General features: G+C 42.5%; 1 protein-coding gene across 1 annotated transcript in view; it reads right to left on the bottom strand.

The window, feature by feature from the left end:
* Positions 1-15,310, bottom strand: part of LONRF2 (LON peptidase N-terminal domain and ring finger 2) — a 39,828-nt gene that overhangs the window by 18,851 nt on the left and 5,667 nt on the right. The gene's annotated exons all lie outside the window — the stretch shown is intronic.

Genomic DNA, 15,310 nt, shown 5'->3' with positions numbered 1-15,310 from the left:
TAGCTGGCAAGCTTACTAATTGGTAATATTAGCTCACGGTTCACAATTCCTGAAGACCAAACTCTTCCTCTGCAGAAACAAGAAGGCTTAATAGCAACAGTATTTTTTTTTAATCATTAAAATGATTATTGACCCTTCATCCAGATTGAGGCCATCATTCTACTATTGTTTTTCATACATTCTTATTTCTGAATTATATAATTTAAATTCCCAATGCACATATATTTAGAACGAGGATTCTTTTGACAAAGGTTTTCTTTATTTTATTTTTTAAAAAAATCAGCATCAAAATCAACTGGAAAGTTCGGAACAGTAATTGCTTGGTTTGATGTTATTATAGCATTCCTTGCAAACAAATCAGGATGAACGCTCAATAAGCAGCCAATATCATATAACCTCCCCACAAACCTTGTGCAAAAGCTTGTCTGGAAGTGACCTCAATATAAAACCAGGAAGCTTTCCTCCATTTGTGTGAACAGTATCCTGCCCCTCTGCTTCGCTTCAAAGAAAGAGAAAAAACACTCAGGGCTTTACTGGCTTCCTTAATTAAGCAATAGAAGGTCACCGGTGAAAACCAGAGCTAAGTCTACTTCAGCAAGACTCCGCTCATGTGGTTAACATCTCTCTTAGAACTTACAAGCCTACAGCTCCTCTTTGCCTCCCACCGCTCAGTTCTCTTAGTCTGTCCTTAGAAACTGTACTCAAGTTTTGTGAACAAATATGTTTTGAAAGGGAACTAATTAAGTAGACATGTGACTAAACCGTCACAGCTTCTAATGAAAAGCTAGACAACATGTACGGACAGATGAAGAAGAAAGAGTGAATGACACCATTGATGATCAAGTTATTGAATCACCTGCTATGAGTAATCACCCTACTCATGTCTTATAACAAACAAGTCAGGTAGACACTCTGTAAAATACTCTGATAGTTCGATCCTATGCATTTGTACTCAAATCTAAGTCCCACTGAGTTCAATAGGTCTTACTGCCAGGTAAATATGTACAGCAAGAGCAGCTAACCAGTGACCCTACAGATGGTGTTGGACTACAAATCCCATTATCCCAGTAGCCATGTGGCTAGGGCTATCTGGAGGATCACATCTGGATTAACCACCCCGGTCGGTGTAAGATTTCGGACTGAACTTTCCACATTCTGTATTAGCATTGTCCCCAATGCTCTGAACCACAGTCTTGCACGCATTTCTACATATGTGCTACATATGCTAGTGGGATCTCTTAAGGTTTATGCTTTAAAAGGGGGGGCAGCTCTTTTTTCCTCTGTGAAATCTATAGCAATGAAGGGTGAATCAGAAAAGAAATATTTGGCTAACTTGTTGGGGGAGTCTTAACCATTCTGGTTCAACAAGGATAGCTTTTAAAGAAGGTGTGGCATGTTTTCAACAAGTACTTTAACATCACCTTCGGAACACACACACACACACACGTCTACCAAAACATGTGTTTTACCATGACTAACTACGTGACAGACATGGGCACTTAAGATATTTTTAAGCACAATTCAAAACATGTTTGTGCAAGCACCATGAAAGCGTTTTAAAACAGACTGAGACTGTGTATAATAGGCAGTTACATCAATCTTTCCCTAAATGTATTTTCTCTCCCCCCCCCTCCAGCTTTAAAGAAGCCTTAGGTTTAGTGAGGGAACAAATGGGGGAGAATCTGCTTAACCCTTTCTCCCAATGCCCCTCACCTAGGAATTTTCCCCCACTACGGGGGGGGGCACACATGCTCATACTGTATATTTCTTCCTGTCTGGATGGAACAACAGAGAGCAGATTTTGAACAGAAAGAACAGCTGGCAGGGGGAAGGTTAAGCAGCTCCCCCCTTTAGTCTTCCACTGAAACCAAGAGCGTCTCAAAGCTCCTTTTGGACAAAAGATCCACACAACTTCGTGCCATGCGTTATTTTGGCCTAAATTAAATTATATGTATACAGTTTGTTATCTGACCTCCGCATTATGCCACCATAATGGGACACAAGCTATATGAGGCATATGAAATATATTTAAGGTTGTTTCCAGACAATTTGGTCCGAGCATTCATCCTGATTTGTTTGCAGGGAGTTTGCATGAGGTCACATCATTTCAACTGTTATCCCACATTTTCCAGTGTATCTTCCCATCACTTTCCTTACTTAAAGAAAGGTTTTGGATTTTGGAAGCGTGTTGGTTGCACAAGACTGCCAAATCCATTGAATTTGCAGGTGTGCAGCTGAATCCCACCCACAAAAGAGCAATGGTTGGGAGGTGGCCCATGTTGTTTGATACTAGATTAGCATAAATAGTACTAGGAAACTACACTGTGCTGCAGAATGAGTTCAGTAAGTGGCAGCCCCCTTATTTCTTATGTGTAGATTTTGAAGAACTTTTTTGGGGGGGGGGAATGGGGGAGGGTTATATTGGAACATCATCCTTTTTGGCGATTTCTCCATAATCATGAGTGCAGACCAGCAACTGCTGTCAAAGTTACAGGGGGAAACTATTTGCAGCCAAGAGGTAGGTTTTCATCAACCAGACATATAAAGTAAATGCTAATATGCCAGAGCATCCAATGGGCTTGAACACTCATGCCGCTACAATTCATGAAACTATTCAAGTATGTCTGAAGCGAATCCTCACTTTATTCTGCACAGATCACGCTGACATCCTGCCCGTTTCAAAAAATGCTGTGCAGAGATTCTGCCCTGGGTGGGTCAGGATTGCTTCTAAACACATTTGCTGGCAGAGAGCAATGCCAGGCTTGCAGAAAATAATCACACTGGAAGCAGCAAAAGGAGACTGCTGGGTCACTTACAGCGCAAGGAGGGAAACTGGGCAAAGTTGCTGGTTTGTTGTTGTTGTTGTTGTTTTGCAAGGGGCAGGGTGGCGGGCAAGTAGAAAAATCACATCTCTACATGCCAATTCTAGGGTTGCCCCAACCAACAATGACAAAACTCTAGTTCTGCAAAAGGAGTAGTCTAAGTAAAAATGGAACACAGATCTCAGTTTATTTGAGGAGGGATCGTAGCTTAGTAGGAGAGCATCTGCTTTACATGCAGAAGGTCCCAAGTTCCAATTCCTGGCATCTCCAGTTTAAAAAGGATCACATAACAGGTGCTGGAAGACCTCTGCATGTTCATAGAATGATGCAGCTATTATTGTGAGTTTGACTTCGCTATTGGTTGACAGTTATGTTCTCTTTTGCTGGAATTAGCTCCAGTGTATAGGATATTACTGATGTAGAGGATACAGTGGATATATTTGGATTCATGATTGCACTGTGACTTTCTAGAATAAGTAAGGAATGTTTTCACAACATTTCAAGGGCATCTTTAAATAGAACTCTATTTAATTCCCATTACTACAGCGCAAGAAGAAAACTAGATTTAAGAACCAATAAAACTGGTGCAAGGCTTATTCAGGGAATGGTATTACTAATTACTAATGCAGAACAGAGTGAAATAAATTTAACATTTCATTTTTACTGCATTCAGCCTAAAAAAGTACTGCATTTATCCCTAAAATATTGCCAGCGTTGAATAATCTTCACCACCACTACAAATTTTCAGAGTTATAAAAGGGAGTTGCAAAAAAACAAAACAAAACACCAGTTTATGCATCTGCAAGGTACATCCAAGTGCAACTAAAATGAACGTTGTCTGTTATAGCAGGAATGCAAATAAAAAAACATTACTCCAGCTTACAATGAAATAATTAAAAGTATAGGTGACATCATCGTAACACTTGGAATAGGGCAAAAATTCAAAGCAGGGGTGTTTAACCACGACAGGCAGAATGAAGGTGAGCACAGCCTGCTGCAAGGAAACTTTCCCAACCTGATTCTGTTTCCACCCTTCTCACCTACGGGAATGTTAGGTGATGGATGGCTCACTTTATGGTAGGAGAAGTCCAAAATCTTAAGTTTCCTTTTCCTCCATGGAATCATAGGGGTTGAACTACAACTTCCCACTATTCCCAGCCATTCCCAGCATAAAAAAGAAATTATCAACATCCATGCCTTGCCAGAGTCTTTCCTTCAGACTAGAAAAAAAACACTGCAGACTTCTCTCAATTAAGGCAGCGTTTCTCAACCGCTGTTCCGCGGCACACTAGTGTGCCGCGAGACGCTGTCTGGTGTGCCGCGACGTGCGGCGACGAGAAAGGCGGTTTACACTGTCACGTGCCTGGCGGCCGCCGGAGAACATTATTGACCCGCCGGAAAGCAATATTGTTGCTCCGCCTCCCCTGCCTCCTTCGCCCGCCCTTCGCCATGGCTGCGCGGCGGACGCTGGGCTTCGCGGTCAGGAATTACTCGCAAGCAGCAGCCAAGGCAACCTTTCGCCTTTGAGCCGCCCCGCAGCTCCCCTGGAAGTGTGCGCGCCCTTGTAATCCGGGGGCAGGCAGAGCCTTGCCTGGACTGTACCACTTCGGGCCGCGGGAGAGGAGAATTGGGGGTCTGAAGGCTTCTCCCCTCCCATGGGGTGGCGGGAGGGAGATTAATTTCCTCCTTCCTACTTAATAGGGGGCCTATACGTATTCAAATAAAATAAAATGCCTAGGGGGGAAATAGCAAGACAGGGAGATAGCTGGCTGAACTATTGTAATATTTTATTGGGGGGGGGAGGTAAAGCTTAAAAAAATATTCATAATGTATATAAAACAGAACAGTTATGACAGCTGATGGAAATTAAACGATGAAAAACAAAACTATAAAATAGGCACGAAGTACAGTTGCACATGGGTTAAATTACAGTCATAATTATATAGTCAATATAGGGCGGCACAGAGTTAATTTTTTAAACTTTTTTAATGGTGGTGTGCCTTGTGATTTTTTTCATGGAACAAGTGTGCCGTGGCCCAAAAAAGGTTGAGAAACACTGAATTAAGGGATCCCTTCACTGGACAGGCCATTATTAGCAGGATAGGGACAGAGGGAATCAAGTCATTTGAAGTTCAATAGGTACCTTTCAAGGGCATGATTTATTTATTTTTTTAAGGGAGAGTTAGAACCAGAAGAATAACTTTTATATGAGCTCAGCAACCTCTGACGGAAGTAAAGCTGCCACACTTCAAATCAGCTGGAGCTTGCAAACTAGTTCAAGGGTAGGTTGAAGAGCACTGCATTACAGTAGCCCAGAGGTGTTGCTACCAGGGGCATGCCAAACATCTAGTTGTGTAGTACTGTATCTAGGATGTGATGCAGACCAGCTGTGTGCTACTCAAAAGCTGGAAGAACACATTACTGGCCATGGCTGCCATTTGAGTATCATGAAACAGCTACAGGTTCCCAAGATGCACGTTTGCTCTTTAATTAAATGAAAGGGGACTCCCATTTAAGAAAAAGGCCTGCCGCCCAGCATCAACAGGTCCATCTTATCTGACTGAACTTTAGTTTTCCCACCCTTATCCAGTTCATTATGAATCTTATTCATGGAAGACCCTGCCAGCCTGGATATAGAAGGAAATCCCTAGAAGACTCCATGAAGCTGTCTCACGCAGGTGTTAAGAAGCACAGGCAAAACCTTGAGAAACTGCACAGGATTGTCTCCCACAAGGAATGGAAATGCCACCTTCAGGAACTGCCCTGCAAGATATGTACAGAAACACTGGCCACCTCTTAGCAATCCTCAACATTCCAGAAAGACAATCACTGCCACTGATATCAAAAGCAGAGATCAAAAGTAATCAGCTTTCCCCCACTCAAGCAGGTAGTAGTAATCCATCTACGATAAAGGAGTAATTAAAGGCTCGCCAACTCCAGATAATCCCATCTCAGCCAATACAGAAAAATCCCATCCAGGGTGCGACTGCCCCCCACACAACTGCCTGACATATATTGGGACAAAGCCCACACTTGTCATGGGGGCTCTGGGTTTGTTGAGACCCACCAGTTAAGGAAGTCTCAAATGGAGATAAAAGTCTCCCCATATCCACAACCTGGGAGTTCCCAACACCAGATCCAGCAATGTTCTGTCAAGCTCCATCAGGGAGACCAAGAGGCAATCAGTACACCGACTGGAAGGCCTATTCTGGCCCAAGCTTCCCCTCTTATGGAATGTCTTTTGTAACCAGAAAGAATAAATAGTTCAGGAATATATAAATATAATCAGGTAGCCAGTTGCATTTCCTTCACCTGTAGTGCTTACTTGTGGTTAAAGCATCATTAAAGGTAAAGGGACCCCTGACCATTAGGTCCAGTCGTGACCAACTCTGGGGTTGTGGCACTCATCTCACTCTATTGGCCGAGGGAGCCAGCGTAGAGCTTCCAGGTCATGTGGCCAGCAAGACTAAGTCACTTCTGGCGAACCGGAGCAGCACATGGAAACGCCGTTTACCTTCCCGCTGTACCGGTACCTATTTATCTATTTGCACTTTGACACGCTTTCAAACTGCTAGGTTGGCAGGAGCTGGGACCGAGCAATGGGAGCTCACCCCGTTGCAGGGATTCGAAACGCCGACCTTCTGATCGGCAAGCCCTAGGCTCAGTGGTTTAACCCACAACGCCACCCACGTCCCAAAAGCATCATTAGGAGTCCTTTAATTATATGTTGCACACCCAGCCTCTGCTGTTAACAGGAGAATAGTCATTCTAGAGCTGCTCTCCAAGTTGATTCTGTATAGCCCATCCCTGTCTGCCCTACATTAACCTTCTGCTGTCCCAGAAACAACCATGTTTTTTCAGCAGTATGTATCAACTGCTAAAAATGCTGGCTACAATCTTATAATCGCAAAACAAACGGAAACGTAAGAGTAGAAGCACAGGTTCATACCCAGGAGCTGCAAACTAGAAAGCCAGCCATCACACATGTTCTATATCTGCCAAATGCTTCCACAAAGACACATGTTTGTCCAGAAATAACAGCCTATCACTTAAGGCAGGATAGGAAGTACAGTAGGAAACGGCTAACCTTCTATGTGAGCAAGATAAAAGAAATTCACCTGGGGTGCACTGAAGTCATGTCAAGGCTCTGGGATATACTACTCTTAGTTTTCATAGAAACATTACCTATTTACTGTAGTAGATTCATCGAGTGTGGAATCTATTTCCCATTTAAATCAGTGGTAACATTCCTAGCTACCTTTAACAGATGAAGGTTGAGCCATATGCATACAATTTTATTTTTTAAAAACCAACATAAAAATGTAATACAGCTTCATAAAGATGAGAGCTACTGACACAGTCTCTAGGTAACCACAACTCCCACTGCATGATATTTCTTCTGTGCACTGAGTGGAAGAGCGGATTTCAGAGACGGCAAATGTGATGCTTTTGAAAAGGAGTGGGACGATCAGTTCTTTTTCTAAAGGTTGCATCAACCCCGTTTTAAAACACCAGACACATTTGTCTGCTTCTCGGTCACATTGAGGCAGTATAACAAAACATTTCAAGCTCTGGTTATCACTTCTTTTTTACGTGAAATCTGGCAGGCTTATTATTATTATTATTATTATTATTATTATTATTATTATTATTATGTGAGGCAGAGGAGGAATGAGCGAGAGGCAAACCCCCAATTGTCTACCTAAACCTACCTTGTATTAAAGCAGAAATTAAATATTTTGTTCAAAGTGGATTGCTCCTGCCAGTTGGACAAGCAGCGCTGAAGACAGCATCTGTAGGCCTGACCCTGAAAAGATTACGAAAGCCTGAACTAAGACCTAGGAAAAGACACAACATGCTTGCTGGGTCAATGAATGCCTGTAGTCCAAAAGGCATGTGGGACATCTTTTCATTGCCACGTGAACAATGTTTGCATAAACGTTATCAAGGGAAGCTAGCGAAAGAAAAACAAACTTACATAAGCACTTCCAGCTTCCGAGTTATATTTTAACCAATTCTTTAAGGGAAAACCAAACAAAAAACAAAAAAACCCTAAACACTCTTTCAGTTATCCTTGCTCTGTTATGTTGTGAAAAAGAAAGAAGGAGGAAAAGGGAGAGATGGCCAGATAAAAATACTGTGAATATTAATATAATTTTCCATCCATGCCCCAATCATGAAACAGCACAAACCATTCACAACAATAGGGCAATGGCACAGTGATGTGCTTTTTTCAACCCTCAGTTTTGAAGCGTGAAGAAGTGTCTGGCCCAACAACATGTGAGAACATATGGCACAGGCTGTCTACTGGAAAAGAAGACTCCACCCCATTAACCTCATCTGGGAAGCTGCATAATACCAGTCAAAGTATTTCTCTTGTCAGTCTGACATTGTCTACTTGGACTACCAGCAGCCCTCCGCAGGCATAGGGAGAGGACTCTTCGCCATCCCCTGGTCCCTTTAACTGGCGACACAAGGGGCTGAACCTGGGACATTCTGCATGCAATACATGTGCTCTACTCACTGAGCTATGCTGCCTCCACCAATGGTTCCTGGGTATTAGTTCTTGTACCTTGGCCCTATATACCTGAAGAAGCATCTCCATCTACTGAGGTCCAACTCTGAGGGCCTTCTCGTTAGTGGCACCCCCCTGTGGAACGCCCTCCCATCAGATGTCAAGGAAATAAGCAACTATCTGACTTTTAGAAGACATCTGAAGGTAGCCCTGTATAGGGACGTATTTTTAATGCATAATGTTTTATTATGTTTTTGTATCTGTTGAATGCTGCCCAGAGTGGCTGGGACAACCTAGTCAGATGGGTGGAGTGCAAATGAAACAACAACAACAACACTGACTCATCTCTGTCCATCAGCATTGGGCTTAAGGAACAAAATCCTAAGGGATCCCCATTTTGGAAAAAGCAGTATTTGTATTATGTGGTAGCTCTAGAGGGTTTTCTGAATCTTCCAAGTGGTAAAACCAATGCTTTTTTTCTGGGGGGGGACGCAGGGATACGCATACCCCTAAACCAGGGTCCCCAAACTAAGGCCCGGGGGCCGGATGCGGCCCAATCACCTTCTAAATCCGGCTCGCAGACGGTCCAGGGATCAGCATGTTTTTACATGAGTAGAATGTGTCCTTTTATTTAAAATGGATCTCTGGGCTATTTGTGGGGCCTGCCTGGTGTTTTTACATGAGTAGAATGTGTCCTTTTATTTAAAATGCATCTCTGGGTTATTTGTGGGGCATAGGAATTCTTTTTTTTTTCTTCAAAATATAGTCCGGCCCCCCACAAGGTCTGAGGGAAAGTGGACTGGCCCCCTGCTGAAAAAGTTTGCTGACCCCTGAAAACATTTTGTGAATCTTTGTACTTTTGTCCATTTACTCTATTTATTTTCACCGATTTGAATTATAAAATGGTGATTCTCTTGAGTCACCATTAGAGTACCCCTAAACATTTTTTTAAAGAAAAAAAGCACTGGGTAGAACAAATTGCTTTGAATCACACCTGCTTTGATGGCTTTGATACCTACCATCACTGAAAAATACCAAGCATTTATTTTAACACATTTATACCCCACCTTCCCATGACTAACAAATGACTGAAATAAAACTACACAAGGTCACATAAATCTCCCCATCACTCTAACCTAGTTAAAACACGTGTTCATATAGGATTACAAAGAGAGTCACCTTACGGACACACTGTTAAGACAATATTCATGGAAGACAATTTTACTCAGCAACAAGTGATCACCAAAGAAGACGACAAAAGATAGGCAATGTTGAAACGTAGCAGAACTTTTCCTGCTATCAGCAATAGTGATGGGCACATTATTTCTGGGACATGCCAGCTCTATGCGTATAAGACGACTGGGCATATAAGACGACCCCCAACTTTTCCAGTTAAAATATAGAGTTTGGGATATACTCGCCATATAAGAAATACGACCCGGCGTATAAGACGACCCCTGACGTTTGAGAAGATTTTCCTAGGTTAAAAAGTAGTCTTATACGCAGGAATATAGTATTTAACGGTAAGTCTCTTTCCAAGAGTAATTGAAACATTCTATTCCAAATGGCTTGACACGGGGTTTTGTTTTTGTACTGTATCTGTATGAATTACCAAACAGCTGCAATAAACCGTTTATTCAGCTGCACGTGACTTGCAGGAAGCAGGCAGCTTAGTGCAAACCAGCAATGGGCATATTAAAAGAGGTCACAAAGTTGCTGAGAGCCAACAAGAGCTGAAAGGATCAAAACCTTCTCGAGAAAACCTACGTACGTTACATTTCTTTATCCCATATATTTCTACCTCCAGGAACGTGTGTGTAGGATTGCAGCTTTGGTGTTGTTCCTAGCTTTAGAAGCAACATGTAGGAAGCGAACCAAGAAGTTAACACAAAGGAAGAAGAAGAAGAAGAAGAAGAAGAAGAAGAAGAAGAAGAAGAAGAAGAAGAAGAAGAAGAAGAAGAAGAAGAAGAAGAAGACCATATTCAGGAGAAAGAGGAAGACAGAGAAAAGGTGCAATAGTGGTTGACTTAAACTTAGGCACATAGCACAATGCAACGCTGAGAAAATTGCATGACATTAGCTGGTAGAGATAGCTTCTTCCCACTTCTGCTTGTAGTCATAAAATCCTAAGAGTTCAATACTGAATAAGCTAGGATTATAACTTCCTTCCTATTAGTCCACAGAATTTAGATAGTGTTATTTCAACTGTTACACATGCGGAAAACAGCCCTGTAAGGTAGGCTTGCTATTGCCATCCTAAAAGGGGCAGAGAGTGAAAGCTAGCTTATAGCCACCTGGTGAATTCATTGCAGGGGTGAAATTTCAAGCAAGGACTTTCCAATTCACAAATTTAGCCATGAAGCTACAATAGCTCAACCTTCCAAAACATTTCAGTAATTGTCCCCACCCCCCCACCCCCCGCTTTTAGATAACTGAACCGTGTTTTTTGAGCTCCAGGGATTGCACTGTACCATATGCTTGTGTTGGCCTTTTTTATTCATTTTAAAAAGGTAATTATACGGGGGAAACATAGCAGCGTCCAAATGGGTACCACCGTGCTCAACTATGCAGGGAAATGTTTATTTATTACTGTCAGGAGGAAAATGAACAGACATACAAAATTGGAAAGTCACCTTATGCAGAATCACCGCCCTGCACTGAACACCAGCATCCGGCCAATTTTAGCTCAACCTTTAACACCTGAGCAAAATCGACAAGGCAATCCAGTGAAGAGTACATTGAGTTGAATGTTTACATTAAGAAAGAAACCAACCATTTGCTTGCACCACTTATTTTTTCCTATCTACCTCCACTACTATTTTTAGGCAGCGCTCCAAACAGAGCATAATCTACTCACACATTTCCCCAAAAATACACAGGAAGAGAGGAAAGGAAATGTCGCTTCTGAACTATATTACACACACACCTTTATTCCAATATATTTCAGAGCTTCCGGGTGGTATTAATTAAATTTGGCTTTGCACGTTCCTTAGCTACTCTTGGTGCTCTTCTTACCTCAAATAACGGTGTCAACAATATAAAAGCAAAGTTACAGTCAAAAGTCACCTCCTAAAGTAGTTCACACACTGAGACAGTTAAACCAAACTGGGTTGGGGGGGGGGGCGGGAATCTAAGAAAACAAGAGTTATTTGCTACTGCTGCACAGGAGTGCCTGCTGATACACACAATGAAGGTCCAAGCTACACAAAGCTATCTAGGAATATAATAGCAGGGGGCCTATTTATAGCAATTTAAGTTGGGGGGGGAATCTTTTTTAAAAAAAAAACAACCCAAACTCAGCAATTTTCCTTGTACTATCAGGCAATCCTGGTACATTTATCCACTCAAACAACTTCTGTGAATCATGCTAGTTACAATGCCAGGAGTGTCGCTGCAGAAATGGCATTATCTTATTTCAAATTCTAAAAGCAGGGCCTGTTCTTTTGTTGTCTAGCATTGCTGGGGGAGAAGAAGAGAAGCCTCATTATACTGCACTTTGGTCCTTTTTTCCAATCATTGTACACCATTTCCCCACCCCCAGCCTCTTTGATTCATTTTAGATTTTAAAATCCGGCATCTAAGAACTACCTTCAATCAGGTGTAATTTCTGTTCTCTTTTTCTAAAATAAAAATGGCTCACTTTTTTTTTTTACTGCCCCACATTACTCATAATTATATATAGGTTAATACTGGAAGGAAATGCCATTTGGGAGGAGTTCTACCAATAAAAAATTTAAAAAACCATTGTACAATAGTGGCCTCTCACAAATTACACAGGAAAAGAAATAGAAAGACAGTAAAGAACGAAAGAACGAAAGAAAGGACGAAAGAAAGAACGAAAGAACGAAAGAACGAAAGAACGAAAGAACGAAAGAAAGAAAGAAAGAAAGAAAGAAAGAAAGAACTGCTGGTGCTTCTGGGACAATCTAGAATTACTAGGTCACCCTACTAAATACAACTTGTTCAAGTATTGGTAACCAGTACGCAACTACCGTAGTTGCTGAAGCTCTCTCTACTTGCCAGTCATTTAGGGATGCCTCAGCTTTGATAATCTCTGTTGCTATGAGGATTTTTCTCTTTCTATAGTTTTTGCACTGTTCCCCATTCCACCAAGATCATCTTCAAAATGCTGGTATTTAATTTCCAGCAATCCCTATCTGGATTTCTTTTACAACCTCCACTTTCTCATTTGCTCACTCCAACCCTCTTTCTCACTTTGGCGTTTCCTGTCATACACGGAACTGAATTCGAGTTATTCCATCAGGCTAATGCTTCCCCCTACAAATCCCCCTTCCCCGCAAAACCCCACAGCTTCCACAGAGCATGTTTAGGATCAGTGCAACCAAATCATCTCCCCAATATTCATTTGTACTCCTTTCCCTATCCTTTTGTGAAGCCCTGTCCTTCTTTCCAGGACTCGATCTCTCCACCTTGATGTTCCAAACAGCACCAAATAGGATGCAAGAGCTTAAGAACAGGCACCCCCAAACTGCAGCCCTCCAGATGTTTTGGCCTACAACTCCCATGATCCCTAACAGGGCCAGTGGTTGGGGACGATGGGAACTGCAACCCAAAACATCTGGAGGGCCGAAGTTTGGGGATGCCTGGCTTAGAAAAACCCAATCTAGCCACCAACATACAGTCTAACATAAAGCTCCCCCCGCCCCTCAAAATGAAGAAAAAAGCCATGTATGATTCTTGTTAGCTTATCCAAAGCTGGCTGAGGCTTGTTCCATATTGCAATTTGTTGCCCACAAGCCAGCAAAGGTTGGCAGCTTTGAATTAAACCACTGCAAGGTATTTTAGTGATCAAATCACCGTTTTGCCACGCAGAAATGTGAAGGAATGGTTCTAATGTGCTTCTGACTGCCTATTGTCTCAGAGTAGAAACATCAACACATTTTACATAAGGCTCTTTTCGTCACAGACCAGGGAAAAGGCTTTTCTAGAAATGCTGCAGGATGAGTCATAAACTGCAAGGCAGTAAAGCATTTCACTGTTGATAACTTGATGCAGTGTGATTAAGCCAGGCCTTGTTTTCCTTTTTGTTCCATTTACCAGGCTGCTATCTCGCCCATTTTAAAGTATAGGCTTGTCTGTGATGCAGCAAGTCTATGTGCAGGAAGTTGTTTATGAATCCACATGTCAATGACCTCCTTTCTGTACACAAGATAGCTCTAATCTTATGATATGCAATGCTGTGTAACACACACAGAGAGAGCTTATTCACCTTGTCTAACTGAGGTACGTTTCGGAAAGGCATAACTTCAGTTAGAGGTCAAAACCTCACCAGCTTCCCTGAAATCCATCTTTCCCCACTGGAGTTCCAGTGACTAACCTCCTGTTTTACCCTATACCCTTTGCAAATACTTATTTACAGCTTGTTCAACATACTCGCAGAAGAGATCTCGACTATTGGAAGGCAACTGCAATTTTGTGGTCCTTCCTACTGAGGATGGTCTCTGCAGAGCCGTAGCTAGGGGTGGGGTGGGGTGTCTAGCCAGGGTTTATGGCTCTGGGTGAAGCCGCCACAGGGGTGCCATTGAGGCTCCCAGCATGTCTGGGCTTCAGCCAGAGAGGAAGATGAAAAAGTGATGGCAGCTGTCCTTCCCCTTTCCCCATGAAGCTGAAGGCGGCTCATTTACAACACAATGCAGGGAAAGGGAGAGTTGGAAAATCTGAAGAGGCTGAGTGGCTCTCCCCAGTGAGGCACAAGATAGGATCCCCTGTGGGTTTGCCCAACTTTGAAAAAGAAATTCTGGAGGGAGGGAGGGGCAGGAAGCTGAGGAAGAGAATCAGACGAGCTAGATCAGACACCCCCAAACTTCAGCCCTCCAGATGTTTTGGACTACAATTCCCATCTTCCCCGACCACTGGTCCTGTTAGCTAGGGATCATGGGAGTTGTAGGCCGAAACATCTGGAGGGCCGCAGTTTGGGGATGCCTGGACTAGATGAACGTTGGGGTCCCTTCCAGCTCTACAATTATATGATTTTATGATCCCTTCCGAACTTTGAATGTGTTGAGTCATTTTACAGTTGAGTCATTTTACAGTTGAGTCATTTTACAGACTATACATGATCTACACACAGGAAAATAAGGGGCTTGTGAGCATTTTCCCTGCCAGAGCCAGTTCCCTGGCAAGCTCTGGTCGGCCCGGCTACATTAGGATTGTAAATGGAAGGGCACTTTCTACTTTAGACTCGCAAAAAGCTTTTCTTCACCTTACATGGAACCTAAAATGACTCATTTCCTAAAGTGAGTAATCAAACAAAAATAAAATTTAAAGGAATCTTGTTGAAGCCTACTTGGGAGTAAATTTGTATGTCAAAACTCGTTGAAAGGGTTTGCGCAGAACCAAGAAGAGGGGTTGGTGGCAAAAAGCCTCAAAGGGAGGGGGGAGACGTTTTAAAAGGAAACAGAGGGTCTTGGCAGGTCTTATGGGAAAGCAGTATTTTAATGATCTTGTGACCAAATAAATCCAATTCAAAACCTGACCTCAGATAGACGCTCACTGAACATGGAAGTTCTACTTTTGACAAACAATTTGCTTTTACTGGGAGGGATGCTCATTTTTCCCTTGGTCACACAGTCATAATACTTCTTAGGATTCCTTTGTATTCAAATAATACATTGCCTACTTTTTATGCCCTTTACAAATAAATGTGTTGAGGAGTTTGTGTGTTTGTATTTATGTATGTATGTACATATGCATGTATGTATACATGAATATGTATGCAAACACGCATCTGGGGGGTAGGGTGCCAAACTGAGTGTTTATCCTGGGTGACAGAAAGCCTAGTTTCAGCCCTTGTCTCTGTTTTCATAACAAAGCAGCCACTGTAGCATCAGGAACCTTGGAACTTAAACTTCATGGGATGAGGCAGCATCTTAGCCTAGTGAGCCATGGAGAATTTGGGTGATCACATCTCAGAGCTCTCCTAAGCGGTATGCACAACCTTTCAACACCAGCC

The sequence above is a fragment of the Zootoca vivipara genome, chromosome 4 (genome assembly GCF_965207765.1).
Source record: "Zootoca vivipara chromosome 4, rZooViv2.hap1.1, whole genome shotgun sequence".
Classification (NCBI taxonomy): Eukaryota; Metazoa; Chordata; class Lepidosauria; order Squamata; family Lacertidae; genus Zootoca; species Zootoca vivipara.
This window is presented reverse-complemented; position numbering and strand designations above follow the sequence as displayed.